General features: G+C 42.6%; 1 pseudogene; it reads left to right on the top strand.

The window, feature by feature from the left end:
- LOC100947157 overlaps positions 1 to 3,673 on the top strand; it is a 28,888-nt pseudogene extending 25,215 nt beyond the window's left edge.
- The last annotated feature ends 3,112 nt before the right edge of the window (positions 3,674 to 6,785 follow it).

Here is a 6,785-nt window from a genome sequence, read left to right as displayed (position 1 = left end):
GCCACCTTAGGTGTACGTGGCTGGTGCCTTAGCCGGTTGAGCTATAGGCACCGAGCCCTGACCTACAATTTTTAAAAGAAATTTTAGAATTTTCAAAGAGCATTTTGAAAAAATAACTCCTTTTACAAATGCCTGTGTAAAGTAGAACATGAGATTTATCCATACACAACAAAGTGGGTAAGAATGTAGAATGTTGCAAAAGGAATTCCTGCCCCAGACTAGGGCATGATTCCATTAGGGTGAGGAAGGGTTCAAATTTGGAGAGGTACGTGAAAGAGTTGGAGGTCAGTGAGTGTCTTTCAGAGTACTGTGACCTGAGCCCCACCCTCTGGGATGGCTATGGAGAGGGAGGGGATGATGCGCTCCTCCTGGGGACCCGATCTTACTCTCAGATGTAATCAGGAGACTGCAAGGTTCTAAGAGAAGCCTCTCATTTAGCAAGGCACCAGAGTAGACAACACAGGCCCAGAGAGGTCTTCAAGCAGTCTGTAGCATTTAAAAAAAAATTATGGTTATAATTTTTTTTGTTGTAGTAACATATTGGAAACAACACAAGTATGCATGAATAAGAGAAGGGTTAAATAAAATATAGCACACATACCTTTTGGATAGTTTTCAAAAATTTGGCAGATCTATACACATTGATATAGAAAGATCTTCGAGACATCTTACTAAGTAAAAGAGGGATTTGCAACAGATATATTTAGAACTATCTCATTTGTTTAAAACCAAAAATATAACATGTCTGCATATAAGTATGACCATTTATTCGTTTATTTTTATTTTTTTTTTTGAGACAAAGTCTCACTTTGTTGCCCCAGGTCGCGCACACACACCCCCACCCCCAGAGTGCACTAGCGTCATAGCTCACAGCAACCTCAGACTCCTAGCCTTGAGCAATTCTCTTGCCTCAGTCTCCCCAGTAGCTGGCACTACAGGTGCTCACCACAACGCCTGGCTATTTTTAGAGGCGGAGTCTGGTTCTAGCTCAGGCTGGTCTCAAACTCACGAGGTCTGCAATCCGTCCACTTCAGCCTCTCATAGTGCTGGGATTACAGGCTTGAGCCACCGCACCGCACTGCACCTGACAATTTATTGTAATGCCATACCCATACAATCTTTTTTTTTTTGGCCAGGCTGGGTTTGAACCCACCACCTCCAGCATATGGCGCCAGTGCCCTACTCATTTGAGCCACAGGCGCTGCCCCCCCCATACAATCTTTTATGTAATGTATATTTGGAAGAGTAGACACCAAACTTTTTTTTTTTGCAGTTTTTGGCCTGGGCCAGGTTTGAACCCATCACCTCTGGTAGATGGGGCCAGTGCCCTACTCCTTTGAGCCACAAGCAACGCCCCAAACTGACACTTTTAAAAAAACCTTACAAGCTCTTTGATTGGTTAACTTTTTATTATAAACCCATGTTCATATATTATAAGCATGATTTAAAATGTAACAATTAAAATCCTCTTTTACTTGATTAAGAAAAGTCAGTATAGAGAAAATAAATGGGAGAAAAAGTCTCAAAATTTTACAGTATTTGCTTTGGGATAATAGGATCGTGCATGCAAGGATAATGCCTTTATGCTGATTTTTTCACATAGCCATATATTTCTGTTATAAAAGGAAAATATGAAAAAAAAAAGGTAAGAAAAATGCTTAATGATAACTAATGTAAGTTTAACTCTACTGGGTGGCATATCAACACCCAACGTGGTTAATAGGAAAAAATACCTTAGGCTTTGAGGTCCAAAGTCCTGCATTCATGTACTAGTTATAATATCTGATTACGTTTGAATTTAGGCAAATTATTTACCAGCTCCAAGCCTTAGTTTCTTTATCTGTAAGGCGGACTGATAATAATGACTAAGTTATAGGATTGTTTACAGGGTTAAGTGAGTTAAGGTAGTCAAATAACTTGGAATATCATAGGTGTTCAATAACCATTAGTTTCTTCACCAGGTCTCAGGCTGCCTTAGAGATGGAGCACCCCTCCACAGTCCTGCCCTGGTTTTAATTTATTTTCCTTAAACTAACTTGTACTCCCAAGTTGTGTGTAATTATAATTACAGCTTAATTTTGTACAATGTTTTAAGGTTTACAAGTATTTTCACATACTATACTATGTACCTTGAATCCTTGCATATAATTGTATGAATCCCATTTTAATTTCTTACCACTCAAATGCTCAGGAGTAAATGGGGTGGTATATATATTACTAAGAATGTTGTTACAATGAGACAATTGTAAATTAATGTTGCAAATTAAATTTGTATCCCCACTGGACAAGTAAGATGGTTCATGTCTGCAATCCTAACACTCTGGGAGGTTGAGGTGGGTGGCACCTGAGCTCAGGAGTTTGAGAGCAGCCCGAGCAAACTGAAACCCTGTCTCTACTAAAAAATTAGAAAAAAATTAGTCAGCTGTTATGGCAGGTGCCTGTAGTCCCAGCTACCTGGGAGGCTGAAGCAAGAGGATTGGTTGAGCCCAAGAGTTTGAAATAGTGAGCTGTGATGCCGTGGTAGACTCACTCTACCCAGGGTGACTGAGTGAAACTCTAAAAAAAAAAAAAAATTAAAAAGAGAAAACCTATGTCCCTACCTATAAATAACAGAGATGCTCTCATGTTTACAACACTACTTCCATCCCCTCATTTTTCAGAGCCTAGAGAACTTAAGCATGCTGCTTAAGCGCTATTGTATCGTTAGTTTTTTTTCAGTGTAACAACCGCCCTCTCCCATTTAGTGGCTTATAACCATTTATTTAGCTCCTAATTCTGATGGCAGTCCTATGGTCTGAACTAGGTTCTGCTGATCCTGATAGGGCTTACTTCTATGTCTAGGACCTTGCCTGGGAAGTCTGGGACAGCTCAAGTGTCTTTGTACATGGCCTTGTAACCTCCAGCAGGCTAGCCCAGGTCTATTCACCCAGTGGTGGCAGGTCTCAAGAGCGGTAAGTGCAGCAGCTGCAAGGCCTTTTGCAGCCTGGGCATGGAACTCACACAACGTCACTTTCACTATATTCTGGTGGCCAAAGCAAATCACAAGAACAGCTATGACTCTAAGGTTGGGGAAAGAGACTCCATCTTTTGATGAAAGAAGCTATAACAGGGAAAGGTAAAGGATTGGGGATATTTTGGCAATCTACCCCAGATGCATAGCTAATTAGTGTGTATGCTGTGATGGGAAGTCTGCCCTTTTGACTTATGAGTACAGATCAACTTTAAGATGCTTTTGTAATAAAAGAAAATACTTGCCAGACGAGGTGGCTCAACCTGTAATCCTACCACTTTGGGAGGCTGAGGCTGGCAGATTGCCTGAGCTCACAGGCTGGAGACCAGCCTGAGCCAGAGCGAGACCCCGTCTCTAAAAAAAATAGCCGGAGGCTAGAGCAAGACCTCGTCTCTTATAAAAATAGCTGGACATTGTGTCAGGTGCCTGTAGTCCTAGCTACTCAAGAGGCTGAGACAAGAGAATTGCATGAGCCCAAGAGTTCGAGGTTGCTATGAGCTATGATGCAACAGCACTCTACTGAGGGTGAAAGTGAAACACTGTCTCAAAAAAAAAAAAAGAAAAAGAAAGAAAGAAAGAAAAAGAAAATACTCCAAAATCTGAATACATTCTGAATTTGCTCTTGTTCTCTCAGTGTCCTTGGAAATGCATGACATTCAGTAGTCGAAAGGCTAAACAGGAGGGCTTTTTTTTCATAAGATCTCCATCATAGAGTTAGCTTGCTCAGAAAAGTAGAATGACTTCTTAGTGACATTCTTAAAGAATGACAGTAAAAACCTATCTTCTATAAGCTGAATCTAGGACAAAATTGTTGAAAAAGCTGAGGAGGGTGATGACAATATACATAAGGACTTTAATGTCCCTGAATCAGTCACAAATGGCAAGTTAAAAAAAATACCCACAAACACTTTAAAAAGTCTGCCTCAGGCAATCTCAAAGTGTTTGACATTTCATTTATTGGAAAAGTGTAGCTTTCTGTAATTAAAAAAAAGTTTTGACAACTGAAAGTGACTTTAAGCCCTGTTAAAATCAGGTCAGTGAAGCTGATGATCATCTCAAAGTTTTTATCGTACCACTAAAAGATGGGAGGCTGTGGATTTTTAGCTATACATGTAACAGATACTGCACAGGAAAAATGCACCTCAATGTAACATTTTTAGATTGCCATGATGCATAGGCTTGCAGAAGCTTAGGGAATTCAAAATAAGTTTTATTCATGTCCTACTTTTATATGTAACTATAAAATAAATAAGGCCTATTAAGGTAGCATTCTTTTGGAAGTAACCTTTGATTTATCAACTCTGTCAACAGTATCTTGGCTACAATGGTCAATAGTGGATCGACATAGCCACCTGTAGCATGCATGAGGGCAATAAAGGGATTCATTATGCCAGCAGAGTCCTCACTTCACCTCTTGCATTATCTAGATTCAGTGCATCCCTTACTGTTCATGTCCACAGCAGTGGATGCCGGGATGGTTGAATCATTGCTCAGAGTTTACTCTAGATACAGTCTATGCAACAGTAATCAGTAAGGAAAAATCATCTACTTTCCAAACTGCTCCTGACTTGATAACTGGACCGTAGCCTCATTTTATTTTATTTTATTTTATTTTTTATTTTTGAGACAGAGCCTCAAGCTGTCGCCCTGGGTAGGGTACTGTGACGTTACAGCTCACAGCAACCTCCAACTCCTGGGCGCAAGCAGGTCTCCTGCCTTCGCCTCCCAAGTAGCTGGGACCACAGGCGCCCACCACAGTGCCTGGCTATTTTTTGGTTGCAGCCGTCATTGTTTGGTGAGCCGGGCTGGATTCAAACCTTTCAGCTCAGGTGTATGTTGCTGGCGCCTTAGCCGCTTGAGCCACAGGAGCCAAGTCTGTACCTCATTTTATTTGCATGGTTCTGCAGTCTTCAGCTTCCTTCACTATGAACTCTGCCTATTCTCCAATCAGCTTCCTGTGCCTCCTCTAGGCCTGTGAGGTGAATATTCTAGCCTCTTTTCATGCCATAGGATAGGCAATGTCCAATTTGGGTTTTCAGCAAATAAGAAGTCTCTTGAATGCTCAGTTAAGGTTTTTTTTTTTTTTTGAAACAGTCTCACTATGTCACCCTTGGTAGAGCGCTGGGGCGTCACAGCTCACAGCAACCTCAAACTCTTGGGCTAAGAGATTCTCTTGCATCAGCCTCCCAAGTAGCTGGGACTACAGGCACCCACCACAACGCTCGGCTATTTATCTACTGTTGCTGTCATTGTTTAGCAGGCCCAGGTATGTGGCTGGCGCCCTAACTACTGAGCTATGGGCGCTGAGCCTCAGTTAAGGTTTTTTTATTTGTAAGGAAAGTAACAGACCCTTGAACACTTACAGGAAAAAGAGCTTCATTGGAAGGATATGGGGTTGCCCACCAAAACAGAGACAAAGCTGAACAAGCAGGCCTTAGAGAAGACAGGAACCAGGGACCCTCCATGGATTGGCAAGCAAGAATTAAGGAGGATCTGTCTGAGATTCAAATTCCAGAGGTGAGAAGGGGTGGGGATTGTATTAGTCTGGTTTGCATTGCATTGGCCAGGGGAAGGGTGGGGCACCTTGATTGACAGTCCCATGGAGACACTCTGCAATGTAAGAGGGGTTACTTAAGGGGAACTTGAGAGGCTACTAACAAACTGAGGTGGCAGAGGGCAGCGCCTGTTGCTCAGTTAGTAGGGCACCTATATATATCGAGGGTGGTGGGTTCAAACCCAGCCTTGGCCAAGCTGCAACACAATAATGGCTGGGCGTTGTGTTGGGTGCCTGTAGTCTCAGCTACTCTGGAAGCTGAGGCAAGAGAATTGCCTAAGTCCAAGAGCTGGAGGTTGCTGTGAGCTGTAACACCCCAGCTGTCTACAGGGGCAACAAAGTGAGACTCTGTCTCTAAAAAAAAAAAAAAAAAAAAAAAAAAAAAAAAATTAGGTGGCAGAAATGTTAGGTGGGCGCAAACAGTGGATATCCTTGCACTTGGATAAACAGATGTTGCATTACTTATTGGTTGTAGATGTTGAGTTTTGCTTTTCAAATATATCACACCTGAACTTCACAGTACTCTTCTGGGAGGCATTTATTTGGATTCTGGAGCCAGACTGCCTGGATTTGAAGCATAGCGCTACCATTTCCTATTCATGTGTAAGCCTGAGCCGGGTGCAGGTGGCTCATTCCTGTAATCCCAGCACTTGGAGGCCAAGGCAGGTGGATTGCCTGAGCTCACAGGTTTGAAACCTGCCTGAGCCACAGCAAGACCCTCATCTCTAAAAATAGCAGGGCATTGGAGGGGGCACCTGTAATCCCAGTTACTTGGGAGGCTGAGGCAAGAGGATCACTTGAACCCAAGAGTTTGAGGTTGCTGTGATCTAAGACACCACAGCACTCTACGGAGAGTGAGCAAGTGAGACTCTGTCTCAATAAATAAATAAATAAATGAGTGGTCCCTGTGGCTCAAGGAGTAGGGTACCGGCCCCATATAATGAGGGTGGCAGGTTCCAACCCGGCCAGCAATAAAAAAGTAGCCAGGCATTGGGGTGGGTGCCTGTTGTTCCAGCTACTCGGGAGGTTGAGGCTGAGAATTGCCTAAATCCAAGAGCTGGAGGTTGTTGTGAGCTGTAACACCACAGCACTCTACTGAGGGCGATAAAGTGAGACTCTGTCTGGGAAAGAAAGAAAGAAAGAAAGAAAGAAAGAAAGAAAGAAAGAAAGGAAGGAAGGAAGGAAGGAAGGAAGGAAGGAAGGAAGGAAGGAAGGAAGGAA

Source organism: Otolemur garnettii, unplaced genomic scaffold (genome assembly GCF_000181295.1).
Source record: "Otolemur garnettii isolate 467f Iridium unplaced genomic scaffold, OtoGar3 scaffold00072, whole genome shotgun sequence".
In the NCBI taxonomy this organism is placed as follows: Eukaryota; Metazoa; Chordata; class Mammalia; order Primates; family Galagidae; genus Otolemur; species Otolemur garnettii.
The sequence above is the reverse complement of the archived record's forward strand: the minus strand, read 5'-3'. Positions and strand labels throughout refer to the sequence as shown.